We start from the raw sequence: 14,288 nt of genomic DNA, 5'->3' as shown, positions 1-14,288 counted from the left end.
GTGGTGATAGTATGCGCCCACCGTGGTGGGGGAAAACCGGCAACGGACGCCTCGTGCTCGAGCGGCAGTTCGAAGTTGACAGTGAGCCTTGGCGGGACAACTCTCAGTCGAATATTCCGACTAAACGAAACGGAGAAAGAGCTGAGAGGGGGTAAATTCAGCTCGCGCATGCTCTCCGACCATTCCATCGTTCTCTTTACCGCATGTATTCTACTCAAATTGTACCTATTTTCCCTTTTTCCATTCTTCTTTCTTTTATCTCTTTTTCCTTATCTCATCATTATTTGGAAAGTCATTTAAAAGGAAGATCTTGCGTTACTTGTGATTCAAAAAAGCAACTGAACTTTTTTGCTCTCTTGATGATCAAAAAACAATTAAAATTTATTCTCCCAATTATTCAAATTTTGTGTAACTTATTTGTTAAGATTGATCAATTTTGAATATTATGATAGCGGTTAAAATACTTTCGTAGTAAAATCGTCAAGCAAAGTGTGACAACAGCCATCTTCTATTTACGTGCGTATGCGTATCTATATTTTAAACCAGCTGGCTCATGGGATTGTCGAAACTTACGCTGTTTATGCCGTTATTACTCGTATTATTATTAAAACCTCAAAAAGTCTTTTTTCTTTTTCCATTCCCAAGTTATTTTCAACGTTAACAAGGGTTTTTTAAGACATCATTGGTCTCTAAAAACATTCTACTTTCTTATTGTCGTTTTTGGCTCTTCAAAGTTGGGAGGATCCTATTACATTAAATTCAAATCATCACACAGGGAGTGCACCTGTCATAAGAGCCTATCTATAACTCTTCAAAAAATGTGATTTTTGTTTATTGATTTATCGATAACTAGACGGTAGATCCTCTATTAATTCCGCATATTTCAAAATGTCAAGTCTTAAAGTTGGAATTTTCGATTTCCAACAGATTCGCGTTAACTTACTTAAAGCAATTCGACAAAGTACGGTGAAGGTCCACCTTTTTTGCGGTAAATGATAGTTTAAGGTCCCCCGATGACGATGAGCACAGTTCCGGGGCTTCTTACGGGGCAAAATTTGCAATTATTTCATTTACAATTTTGAGTTTTTATCACAATAATATTAATTGTTAAAAAATTGTACGGTGTTCGAGCTTCGGAAAAGTTTTTATCGCGAGGAAAATTTATCACAATTTCCGTTCCTTTAAAAAAAACATTACCTCACGGGGCTTTTAAGAAAGAAAACATGGAAAAACTTTAGTTTTTGATGTTTCGAAAGCGGATGTCAATCATTACGTTGGACTGTTGGTAACAGCTGATCGAACTTCGCGGGCAAATTCGGAAATCGCGGGAATTTTATCAAATTTACTTTTGAGACTGACTCACGTGCTTTCATTCGTCTAGTAGCTTCGCTTTTTTTTAATGAATTGACCATTCCTTTCTCTCGGTGCCATTAGACCGATATAAACTTTCTTTCGCGCAATAAAAATGTTCCCTAAATTATGTGTATTTCAAGTGTCACCGGTATCGATTCAATTATTAACTAATACTCAAGTTGAAGTATAAATTTTACCTTTTATGATATTTTTAAAGCATTTTATTACGTTTTTATGATAAAAATATTCTCAACATAAGTGTTTATTAATTTTATTAATAATTTAGACTTAAAATAAATCAACATAAAATATCTGCAAACTTGATTAGTAATCTTCAATAATTTATCCACTACTCATTCCGGAAGGCACCGCAATACAAATATTTTCCTTCCAATACTTATTTCATCTGTCAATTCCGTAACAATGATTTCATTATTTCACTGGTAATTACCATCCTCGTGTCATTTCGAGCTTTGCAAAATGTCGCGTTGGATTTTGCTCAAAATCATTAGGTTATCTTATTTTCATTATTTTTCCTAACATTTCTCTTGCTTTCATGAAAATTCAATTACACGATTTCTCTCTCCTTTTTCTGTCTCCCTCTCCCCCCCCCCCCCCCCCCTCCTCTCTTCTCTTTTTCTCAGCTCACCGTGGTAATGATCTCTTCCAGTTTGATTTTGGCATTAATCCCGCTAAGAGAAACGTCGAAAGTTCGGATGAGAGACACGTGTACGCTCGCACACAGTCCTGTTCCGTATTATTAGGACGAGGAGAACGAGTAAGGCGAGGAGAGTGGACGGAGGCGGCGAGGTATCGTGAACGAAAATCGGTGGGGTAATGTCGGTGATGGTTGCGGTAGTATTGAGGCTGATGGGTAACGATAGGGCTAGTGGCGATGGTGGTAGAGTTTTCGGACGAAGGAACAGCGGGGAAGGGGGGAAGGGCATAAACCAATTAATTCGAGTAATAAGCAGCCGGGGACTAACTTTTATGGTCCCAGCACGTACGATATGTTCTATATGCTCGTACAGACCAGCGGGACCCTGGAATTTCTTGGAGACGATTAAATCGTTCCTATATGTATATAACGTCGTTAGAGACTTGATTTTCTCGATTTTCTTAACCAGAGATAAAATTTTCCACCAACCAGCTAAAGTTTATGTTTTATTATATAGTTGACTCATTGAATTGGAATTGAAATGAAAAATTGATTTTCTTAGTGATATTCTTGCAAACGATTAATGGAGCAAGAGTTTTTTTTCTCAATCGTATAACAGGTTTGTTCATCTTTTAAATTTTCGTGTTCGCCAAGTTCTCACCATAGTAATTCTACTGTGTTACCTCGTTTTATATGCAGTTTCAAAAATATCGGAAACAAAAAAATTGTGTTCGGAGCAACGGTTTGATATTTAGTCGTCACAACGTTCCCCGATCGATATTCGCTTCGAGATTCCCATGGGGTTTCTCTTTATTGACGATTCGACCTACTATTCGACTGCCTGCGAACCAATTAAATGATTGCTCCATGTTGCAGTGTTAACTTATACAGAAACTATTTGGGTTAGTCTATTTTCACTGCCCCCTCCTCGCGCCTCCGCCCCCCTCGTCACATCCCAATCTTTGGTGACAATACCACGAAATAGTTCTCTCAATGGGATATATATTTGATCTCTCGAACCATATAGTTCAACTTGCAGCGTTTCATACAGTCCGAGTAATCGATCCAGCATAGTTAAATTTGAACGAATTTCATTCCAAATTGATCGTCACTTTTATCGTCTCCTCGCGTCTCATTCCACTCATTCAGTACCGATGTCATTTCCGAATGCATTGTAATAGACGATCCTTTCAAGTGTTACACACAAATTCGAATGGAAATGTAACAGTGAAACGTCCGCTACCTCCGACTTCATAAACCAAAAGATCGACCTCGAACTATACTTATCCCAGTGAAACGTGCTCGATCCATGCATCCAATTCACCATAGATATGTTTACGGCGGGGCAGAGTCCGAAGTCCCTAGTGTGGATTTATGCATGGTGCGCCGCGGTTGCGTCACTAGCCACTGAATTTACGGGACCGGATTCACGAATGAAGCGATTAATTCGGCCACGAAGCCCACCACCACCATAACCGCTGCTGCGTACCTTCGAAACACAATCCTCCCACCTTCTGCACACGGCCATTAGTTACGGTCCCTTCGTCTCATTGCCCCGCTTCGCTTACTACGACTCTTTGTCCATGTCGCTCAATTGCAAAAGCGCGTTTCGACATCTAAGCGCGAGCTCGGCTATGCAACACGTAGAAAAGTAGAGCGCTCGCGTTTCAGCGAAATTTCTAATACCTACGAGATTCGTCCGAGCTGCAAGATTATCAGCTCGATTCGATCACGCATGTTTGTCTTACGCGTGATTGACACAAAATTGGCACAAAATACTATTTTGCCAGAATCTTGCCAGAGTCGACGGACCCCTGCATGATTCTCCCTGATTTTTTTTTCCTTCAATTTTTACTTACTGTACGGACGCTAAAAAATTCCCGTTCGATGACGAACTCGTCGGCTGATCGGATGACACTCGAGAGATTTCTTCTCAGTCCGCTATCAATTTGATAAAAATTCTCATCTAAATCAAATAAGATGACGACCCTATTCAGACCTCTTGCCATTGATCGGGTACAGCAGAAGTGGGCTCGATGAAGAAAGAACCGAAATTGGGGCTAGGCGTATCCGCCAATAGATATAATAATACTCTCGCGAAAAAGTTAAGGGCTTATTAACCGCGTCGAGATGCCCGTACAACTCCGTATCAATCGATCGAGCCTCTTCACAAATGGGTTCAGTGAAAATTAAGGAGAAACGGCGAGAGGTTTGAACAGATGAAAAGGAATCATGGACCGCGTGTCAGAGGACGTAGAGATTTTCTCCTTAATCGTTCATTTATTTTTCTTTTCTTTGCCCGTTTCCTTTCACCGCGATAGCCGGATCGCTTTCCAAAAGTCCTATTTCCCAGGACGTTTACTCTCATCCGATTACTATTTTCATACTTTTCTTTTGCTTACTTTTCTTTTCACTCCCCTACATATCCGGGTCTCAAACCCTCCGCCACTTTTCATTAACCAGCGCCCTCTACAATTTTTTTTCCTTCTTCACCGATGGAACGAACTTCGTACAGAATAGTTGGAAAAATTATTCCAAACTTTTTCGAGCTCTTCGGAAAGTTCAATATGATTTTAATTGCGTCAATCCTACGTCAATCCTATACATATTTTTTTATTCTCATAAAAAAAATAACGAGGGATAAGGCAACATTGTGGAAATGTATTTGTATGACTACTGCGATCAAGAGCATCGGGTTACCTTTCGCAATGTTCGAGATTACCTCACCCCTAGATAGCAAAGATGCTTTTTTTTCAACGCTTAAACTGCAGCGGTTTACAACGCCTCGTTAGGTTTCCGCCAGCATTCGCGTTTTTCTGCAGGTGATGCGTGACACCAAAATCCATAACGCGAATCTTCAGTCGCAATGATTAATAAATTCATGAATATTCGATCACGCAGAGACGAGCTTTCAAAGATTTATAAATCATTTTGTATCGATTGCTCTTCATGAGAGGTGTTTCTCATCTCAATCGGATGAAAACCAGAAAAAATTGTCGCAATGTGAATATACGAGTGTGAAATATTTCATTGGCGCTAGGTGTAACGAGCAACACTTTTTTGCCTGCTGACTTTTTGTGTGGAGGGTGAAAAAATGGTGCGAATTCTAAAACACCCTCGAGGCTCTGCCGCTCGCTCTCGCTTTAATTTTCTCTCTTTCTATTCGCTATCTTTCTGCGTGTCAGTGGGCTTTCCGAGCCAGACGTGAGAAAAAGAATCACGCTCGTCGACGCCGTGTGTCGCGTCTCGCTGAAAATTTCCTGTTTTACTCACCGGGGTTTGGGTAGACACACGCCCCCGATATACGAGAACATGATTTTTATTTCTCCCGTTATCTTGGCACTCTGTGCTTAGTCTAAGAGCGGAGAAGGCTTGGCTGAGGGTACGCTTTGGATGTGGAGCAGCTGAAAACCTTGAACACGATTGGGTACATACATTTATCTATGGTTGAGGACAATCTCATGGCGAGCGTAACCTCGACAAAAAACACTTTTACAAAAACACACTTGAGATTGAATTTGTGCAAATAACGACGTTCGTGACGTAGCTCATGAATAAATAAAGAAATTCAGCAGTTTTTCCAGTTAACAGGACTGCAGTAATTTTTCTTTTACACTCATAATCGTTAGGCGAATGTTCACGATGAGCTCCGGATTTTGTTATCCGTTCCGTGCTCCTAAAGCGCATCGACAACGTAAGCTTTTGTCAGGAAGAGACGCGAAAGGACGGAGGAACGTGGTAGAGAAGAGAAACCCATGGAAATGGAGAGAGAAAAGGGATGAAAAATGACAAAGCGGTGGGGTTGACGTTGCAGGGGCTGGCACCAAACGAAGTGAGAGACGATGGCAAAAATGCGCACTCCACACACACGTACACACTCTGAAGTGGCGGAGAAAGGACTGACCAAGGTGTGAACAAGAACGAACTAATTACGAGAATACGCCAACACTGCGAAATGTACGGCAGCCGGTTTTCCCGTAGAAAATTTATTTCTCGACTTTCTGTCCGCGTTCCCGTGATTTCACCGGAACAGTTTTTCTCTCTTGAGATTTTTTTCAAGTCTCTCGAATTATTTCATCCTTTCTTTTTATAATTGAAACGAACTCTTCTCACTGATTTACCGCAATTCCATTAGCCACGCCATTTTTTTTCACAATTCAGGTATAACAAAGCTTAATTAATGAGTTCATTTCGATCTTTTTATCCTCCGTCATCCGAGAACATGATCAACAAGCTTTTGGTTTCAAATAGACTGACGTGAAAAACTGATCATTTTAGCGATGGAAAACGGTCGCAGAAAACTTACTGTCGGCAAAGAGGACCACTTCAACGAGGGTGAAACGTTGATCTATACAAGATACTTATTTTTCGTCATAATCCATGTCTAATCTCTGCCGATTTCGTGCTTAATTAAAACATAAATATTCATTGGTCGATCCAAGGGTAACAGAGCGAAAAAGGGGAAATCTCTGGTAGAATTTCAAGTTTAACAAAGGGCTACCTATAAGTTCGAATGAGTATGTGGTAGAAAGACGAAAAATAGAAAATTCACCCTCGGAATTTTTATTTTCATTTTATTTTTTTTCATGCAGGAGTGAAAAAAATGTTGGTTCCCTCCTGTGCTTAAGTCACGTCCTGAAAAATCATAATTTGTCCCTTGTTTCCATTCTCATAATACTCCCTTCCGCATCTGGACGAAAAATTATCCCCTTGTACCCTCGAACCCTTATCTCGGACGATAAGAACGAGGGAGAGGCAGTGATATAAAAGATTGCTCGTGGAATATGAAGTCGTAAAGTAGGCTGACTCAATAAAAGAACATTTACAGACGCACACATACGAAAAAAAATGAAGGAACGGGGCGAACAGTTTCACCGGTGGCTTTATTGTCTCAAGGGTTTATTAAATATATAATACGTAAATACAGGGTGTTCGGATTCCAAAAGCACGAGGGTTTCTTCCATCGAATATCTCAAAACTCACTTTAATTCTATGAGGTATTGAAAAGCAATTCCAAGTACTCGAGAATTCTGATGTAAAATATCGAAAAAACTTTTCGAAAATCTCTTCTCATTCCGCTGTTTAGACCCATAAAATTTAAAAAATTCAGTCCTACGAAGCCCTCGAGGATAGAAAAACTCGGAGCTTCAAAAAATCTTCACAATGAGACAATAAGGAAAACAGCGTTCGGACAACGCCTGGATTTATTATTTGTCAACTGTACAAATTCATTCATGGCACCCGGTATATTCAGGCGGTAAAGTCCTAGTCATCAGGGTCTGCTACTTCGTACAACCCCACATTGAGATACCTCCTAATGTTTCATCCCTTATTATTCTTTGGCTGTACGTCTTCAACACGTACTCACAGATATGTATGAAAAACTATGATATATGAGTATACATCCATTGGCGAAGATTCACCCTGGCAAGACAGCGATGTGAGAAGAGTCAGAAATGACCAAATAATCCTCTTGGCTATTTCCATTTACTCGATAACGGCGGGAGGAGGGTGAAAGGCGAGAAGGAGGGGGATGCGATTCTTCAAGGGAAGATATGAACAAGGAAACAACGGAAGGTGGAGAAAAGTCGATGGAAATGAGTATTTTGACATCAACTCCGCAAGGGACAAGGACGCAATTCTCGGTGTCACCCCTCGACATCATTTTATCTCTTCATAAGCAGTATTTTATTAAACTTTTTTGTGTACACTCGCCTCGTCTTGTGTGCTCTTCCATATCGACAATGAGGATGAGTAATCTGCATTAATGAATAATAATAAATTTGATTATTTGTTTGATAAGGTATTATGTATGGGAACAATTGTCGTTCAATAAATAAAGTTGAAATTGAGTTTTTCCTTCGAACGAGTACGAGTGATTGTTCACACAAATTGTTGATCAGCGCGAGTGAAATCAAAAAACTTGGTGAGAGGTCCTGTTCTCTCGTCAGTTAGCACGGAACTCGAGGCCGCAGCATTGAACCTGTCATAGATTTTTTTTAGCTTTTCATCCCCTCGTATTTCAGTTTCCGGAAGTTGGAGATTCTGATTTTCGTGATTTATTATTTTCATGCCTCCCTCCACCCTCAACTTTATCGAGAAAACCCGGAAGTGAGAGTTGACGGGGAGGGGGCGGGGAATTCTGTTGGACGCGAGCCTCGACTTTTCCGATTTAAAGTTTATACAAACCACGACGATTTGTTGGTACAATTTTCTGTACGAAATGCTCCGTCTTTTTTTATTCCAGCCTCTGGAATATTTCGAGATTCACCCCTTTCGCTCTGCAATCTCGAGTAATTTCGCGATTTCGTTTTGTGCTATATTTTTCCTTCTTTTTCCACCGTCAAACAAGTATTATACGAATTTCTGGACTGTTCGCGTGCTCCAACAACGCAGTCGTTTTTTCTTCGTTTTTCCGGGGTAATTCCTAGCGGTGAACTTTACCGACGTAGAAGCAGGCTATAGTTTTTTCCTTTTCGAGATCGCAATAAAAGAGGATCGTCGCCATTTACTTTTAAACAGGATTTTCGGAATGTGGACGTCGATATTACGAACGGAGAATGATGTAAAAACGTGTTGGGGGTTGATTACACCCTCGGGGGTAACTCGTGCGACCGTGTGTGTTCTCCTATCGCACATAGCCACGTGTATACATCGACCCATCATTGTCTCACCGCAGAATGGTTTTTGGCACCCGCTTAGAATCCATAAAATGTATACATGTTTATGTCTATGTATGTGTTTACATGCCAGCTATATTTATACAGGGTGTGCGGAGCTGGGTTGTTGCAACTTTGACAATACTTTTTCAGAATTAAGCTCACTCTCGCGTCTCGAATCAATTCTTTCGGTGCTCATTAACTTTTTCCACTTAGATTTCAGTAATTATATAATACTCATTCATTAAAAACGTGCTCTCTGGATGACAATTAGTCATAAAATTCAACTAAATGAAGCAAACTTCAAGCAGTTCGATGTTAGCGCAAGAAAGGGAGAAATATGTCAAGAAAAAGAATAATATAAATGCACGGAGAGAAAAAAAAATTGTAAGAATTACTATGCTGCCATGGTATTGGGGTTCTATATCGCCCATTTTGAAGGTTTTTACCAAAAATATTGTAATTTCCAAGTCAATTCTGAATGAAAATTTTTAAATTGCGTATTTTGCTGTGACAAAGGTTTAAACTGTGCTATTTTTTCCTAACATAGTGCACCAAGGAAACGTAAAATTTATGTTGACTCGATGATGAACTGTCAAGTAGAATATTATTATGCCGTTTTGCTATACTTAGTACTCTTTTCACAATTGAAATTTACAGTTGAACATAGTAAAATTTGAGGAGCTCGAACACAAGCATCGATCATACGCCAAAGTGTTTAGAAATTTACTATGGTAAATAAAAGAATTTCATTCGCGATTGTACGATAATATACCGGTATACATGTGTACCGATGTATTTATTTTGGCATCACTCATCAATTTTCATCGAGTCGCTTCACAAAAAATTACTATGTATGTTCGTAAGAATTAATAAATATTACCGATATAGAACCCTACTTCTATGGCATCATGGTAGTTTTTAGTGAAATTTTCTCTCCGTGTGACCAGGGAATAGTGCACGAGACAAAAGAAATCCTTGTTTTCATGTGAACAGCTAAGACCACATACGAAAGGGGCCCAAAGAATATTACTGCAGTGAATAAATGAGACCCGCTTTAGCAGTTAAATCGTCGATATAAGTGACCTCCTGATACATCGAGTAAACGACCAAATGGTCAATGTCGCGTTTGGCGGCACGCTTGCACCAGTCAGCTTATTCCCTTCGCGATGAGGGGTCTAGAAGCCATAAGCGCACGTGCCTGTGTACAAGAAAAGGCCAATGGAGTCTACAGCTAATTGAGGAAATGTGCAAACAATTCCATTGTACCTAAGAAAATATAAGGGGCAATGAAAGATCGTTTTTCAAACTATTCTAAGGCTTAATTTCCGATTTTGTAAAGCAGCCTCCACTGAGTTGCTGTAGATTTATGAGAAATTTTTTCAATTGTCAAATTGTAGAAAATCTTCATGAGAATCAACCCTATGATTTTCACACGAAAACAATTGAGGCTTCATTCAATAATTCCTCGGTTCGTTCGAGTCCACATCAGGAATTGGCAGAAATTTTTTATTTTATCGTAAACGACATTTGAGATTTTTTCAACAGATGTTTCAGCATGTTTCAGATGTTTTCAACATGTTTTATTTAATTTCAATAATGATTTTAAGTATATTCGACTATTATCGTATGCGGTAGACAGACGCGACTGCATATTGTATGTTCCCGCTCATGCTGTCGATTTCAATGTATATACTTTACACCATTTACCTGTACATATACGTTCTATGCCAGCCGCGAGGGTAATTAACACTGGATGTACGTCGAAAGCCATTGCTACGTAATTAAAGGTATACATTATTTGTGCTTGTATATATACGTACACGTATACACGAAAATTGGTAACAATCGCTTTAACATAAGCAAAATTTGTAGTCAAAAGATATCGCATATATATTTCTTGAGTACAAGGAATATACATATATGATAAACCACCTTAATTATCTTGCTTCTAATTAGAATAACAAATTAGAATTTCTGTACGGAAATTGGAACAACGTGGAAGAAAATGTTATTTCTAATTTACTGTAAATCGATCCGCGTTATTTGATTGCAAGAGAGTTTTAAAGAGCTGTAAATTATAACGGAATTGGATGAAAATTTATTATGGATTGCGAATCCAAGCGAATTACACGGGTCAACACAAAATTTGACATTGTATGGAATTTTGGTAGATTGGATCATATTTGAACGAAAAAAAATTACGTGGCATGAAAAAGTTTGCTTTTGTGTCCAGGGGAACGTTTGAACGATATTTTTGAAAATCAGTGTTTTCAATTTTTATTTTGTAATAAAACCATACAAATATAAATGTATATTATTTTGATTCACTTTATTTATCAAACTAGTTTACAAAAAAGTGGAAAATTATTCAAAAATGAACACTGGCCCTGTTGTTCCATGTAAATCTATGCTCGCTGCTTGTACAAAACACCTGATTGTTATTTATCACTCGAGTGCCATCTGGCGAGACCCTGTGGCAATGTAAGAACCCCACTTTTATCGCGGGATATTTTTTAATGTATTAAAATGAATTAAAATTCTTATATGAAAACATGAAAATGAGTATTTATTAGTATAATTATCGCAAAAGCAAACTTTATATGAAATAAGAGTATTTTTTTTTCGTTTTTGTGCATAATTCACCAGAAAATCATGAAATGAACTTTAGGACAAACAACATTTTTTTTGTAGAGTCGTGTTATCCAAATGTCGAGTGTATTCGAAATATTAAAAAAGAAAGGTCAGGGTCAAGGTAAATTGCGAGAAGTCGTGTTTTCGCGGAAGAATTGAATTTGTCGAGAATTTCCCATGCTTGTTGAGGGATGAAATATGAAGGAGTGTGTGCGAGGGTGCGAGGTCGTATTCGTGGCCTGCGGGCTTTACTTTGAACGGAGCATTGAGCTTTCGCGTACATTGGCTTGTAAGCATTGTATTGTGTACGGAGTTCGATCCGGCAGGGGAGGTACAAACTAACGGAATATATATATGCAGACATATGTGGGTCTTGCGAAATTGGCATGAATTTGGACGGCCATTCCGGTTCCAGTGTATTGCTTCGAGCACATATGAATTTGAAAGGTGCAGAAATTGAGCTTTCGCAACGGCATCGAGGTAATCTTGTTTTGTTTTGTTGCGAGTATTTTTACTTGATGATTGGATGGGTAAGAGAAAAAAACATAATTTAAAAAGCAATATTTTTATTAGTTTCACGAAAAATTGGCTATGTCCAGTGGCTACAGAAACCGATAAAATGGGATCTAAAAAGGAGGTGAAACTTTTGCTCCTCCTTCATCGAGAACTGATCCAACCATGAGAGTCGTAAGTGAATTTCAAAGGCAATTTATAAAGACCGAGACATAGTTGGCCGTCAGAATAAAAAATGTGTTAGGTTTGCGATGCTCCAGTGTTTTATTCAGAAGAGCTGTGAAATCGGAGTTGAGTGGCGGAAAAGGGGCAGAGCGTAAGAACGAGTACCTCAAAATGGTACCGGAGTTTGCATAGAGTTTTAATATGAGTTAGCAAATATGTATTCGTGAGCCAGAGACCGCAGGGCGAAAAATAGTTGTATGAAAAAAAACATGCTAGGAAGAGAGCGACGCAGCATCCCTTTGGGTTACTGGCAACGCACACCGAGGGCTTTCGGCTGTGGTACTTACATGTGTGTAAAGACAGAGGAAGATGGCGCGCGTGCAAGAGCGCAGGAAAAGGGTATGCGTATAGCGTCGTGGTCGTATATTGTTATCTACGGCGGCAGTGGAGACGGAGAGAAACAGAGAGAGAGAGAGAGAGAGAGAGGGAGAGAAGGCTAAACGCCTGAGGGGTTAGCGCATTTCGAAATGCGTCCGGGTGGTCCAGCAAGGAAGAGAGAGAGAGAAGCTTGTGAACACCGTTATTATTGAATTATTAATTCAACCGGTTAATTAATAAACGATAGCTGGTATGAACGAGAGTAATAGAAAGATAAAGATGGAAAGAGCGAAGCAAAGAGAAATATAGAGAAAAATAAATATAAAGAAAAATGAGAGAAAGAGGATAAAGAAAGGAGAAAAAGTGAAAGGTCGAGAGGTATGACTAAAATTCTAGTATTGAAACCTGGTAACCAGCCAGCCACGGGGTAACAGACCACATATATATGTATATTTATATATGTGTCTATTAAAGTGTTTATGTGTAAAATATCTAGTGCGTGTATATGTATAATGAACGACCAATGTTCACTTGCTCGGGCAGACTTTCCAGCATCCCCTTCTCCAATTTCTCGCCATCCCTCTCACCATGTTTTTATGATCCTCCGGAATGGCTTCGTGTACAAACGTTATATATAGCTATTAACACCCGTTCTATCGCGTACAACTAATATTGCTTTAACACGATCGCTGTGTGGGCCATTTCTCTTTCTCTCTCTCTCACTCTCCCCAGCCCGCTGGAGTTCACCCAGAAACCACCTATATGGGTCCCGGACGTCGATTGTCGAGCCAACACGAATTTATTATCAACTGCGGGTACAAATATATATATCTATATATTGTCCTCTTCCGTATAAAAATATTTGGAGATTTAGCTAGATAAGGCTATGTAAATATGTGTATATGGGCATCTTTGTATTAATGTGTAAGTCGTTGATTCTTACGTAACGTTATTTATGATCGTAATTTCCCAACTCGTTTATAATGAAAATTGAAAATTGTTGAAAAGAGTCAAAATATGTTATAATTTATCTGAAAATGAGGAAAAATCATAAAAGGGTGAAGCTACAACAATTGAGTACCAATGAATTCATACGAATGCGATGAAATCAAATTCCAAAGTTGATTAAAAAAATTATATCAATTATTTTACATGTCGAAGAGTTAATGAATTGTCGAAAGTCTAATGTTAATAAAATGTTCGCCCCGTACATCGTGACTTCTTTTTATGTACATACAGGAATATTCAATATAGTTAAAAATGGAATAATAATGATACGGAGAATTAGAAGGCAGAGGGAGGGAGTGGAAATGCCCTGGAAAATTTCAATCAGCACCGAACAGACTCCCAGTGCTGTATATACGGGCGTGAGGAAAATCAACTCGGCCCAGCAGGGGCTTATAATTAAAACTATATTTCCTCATTATCGTAGAACACTCGCGTTTTGCTTCACGAAAATTCGCCAAGTTCCGACACCAAAAATGACAAGAAAACAAGAAGGGACCAGAATTGCATTTTGAGAATTTTATTTCCTAATAAAAGTAATTAAATTCACACTACTTCGTATAATAATAAGAATCATGGTAAACAATTGAGCGATCAATCAATTTAAAAAATCATATCGAAATCGACATTCTCATAACAATTTAAGAGAAAGCGAACATTCGTGGAACGGGGAATAAAAAATCTACCTCGATCTTTGTCCCACGGGACCGCATACACCAAGAGGAAGGAAACGAGGTTAAAAAAGCTTCGATCTTTCCAGTTATAATATGCCCATTCCTCGTATGGACGTATTTCCATTTTTATTACATCATTTTATACCTCAATGATTCTTTGATTTCGAGCATTTCCGTATTTCCCAAATACCAAATAATATAAAGAAATACCACTCAAAATAACAAGAGGGAAAATAATAAAATTATTGC

This window comes from Venturia canescens, chromosome 2 (genome assembly GCF_019457755.1).
Source record: "Venturia canescens isolate UGA chromosome 2, ASM1945775v1, whole genome shotgun sequence".
Classification (NCBI taxonomy): domain Eukaryota; kingdom Metazoa; phylum Arthropoda; class Insecta; order Hymenoptera; family Ichneumonidae; genus Venturia; species Venturia canescens.
The sequence above is the reverse complement of the archived record's forward strand: the minus strand, read 5'-3'. Positions refer to the sequence as shown.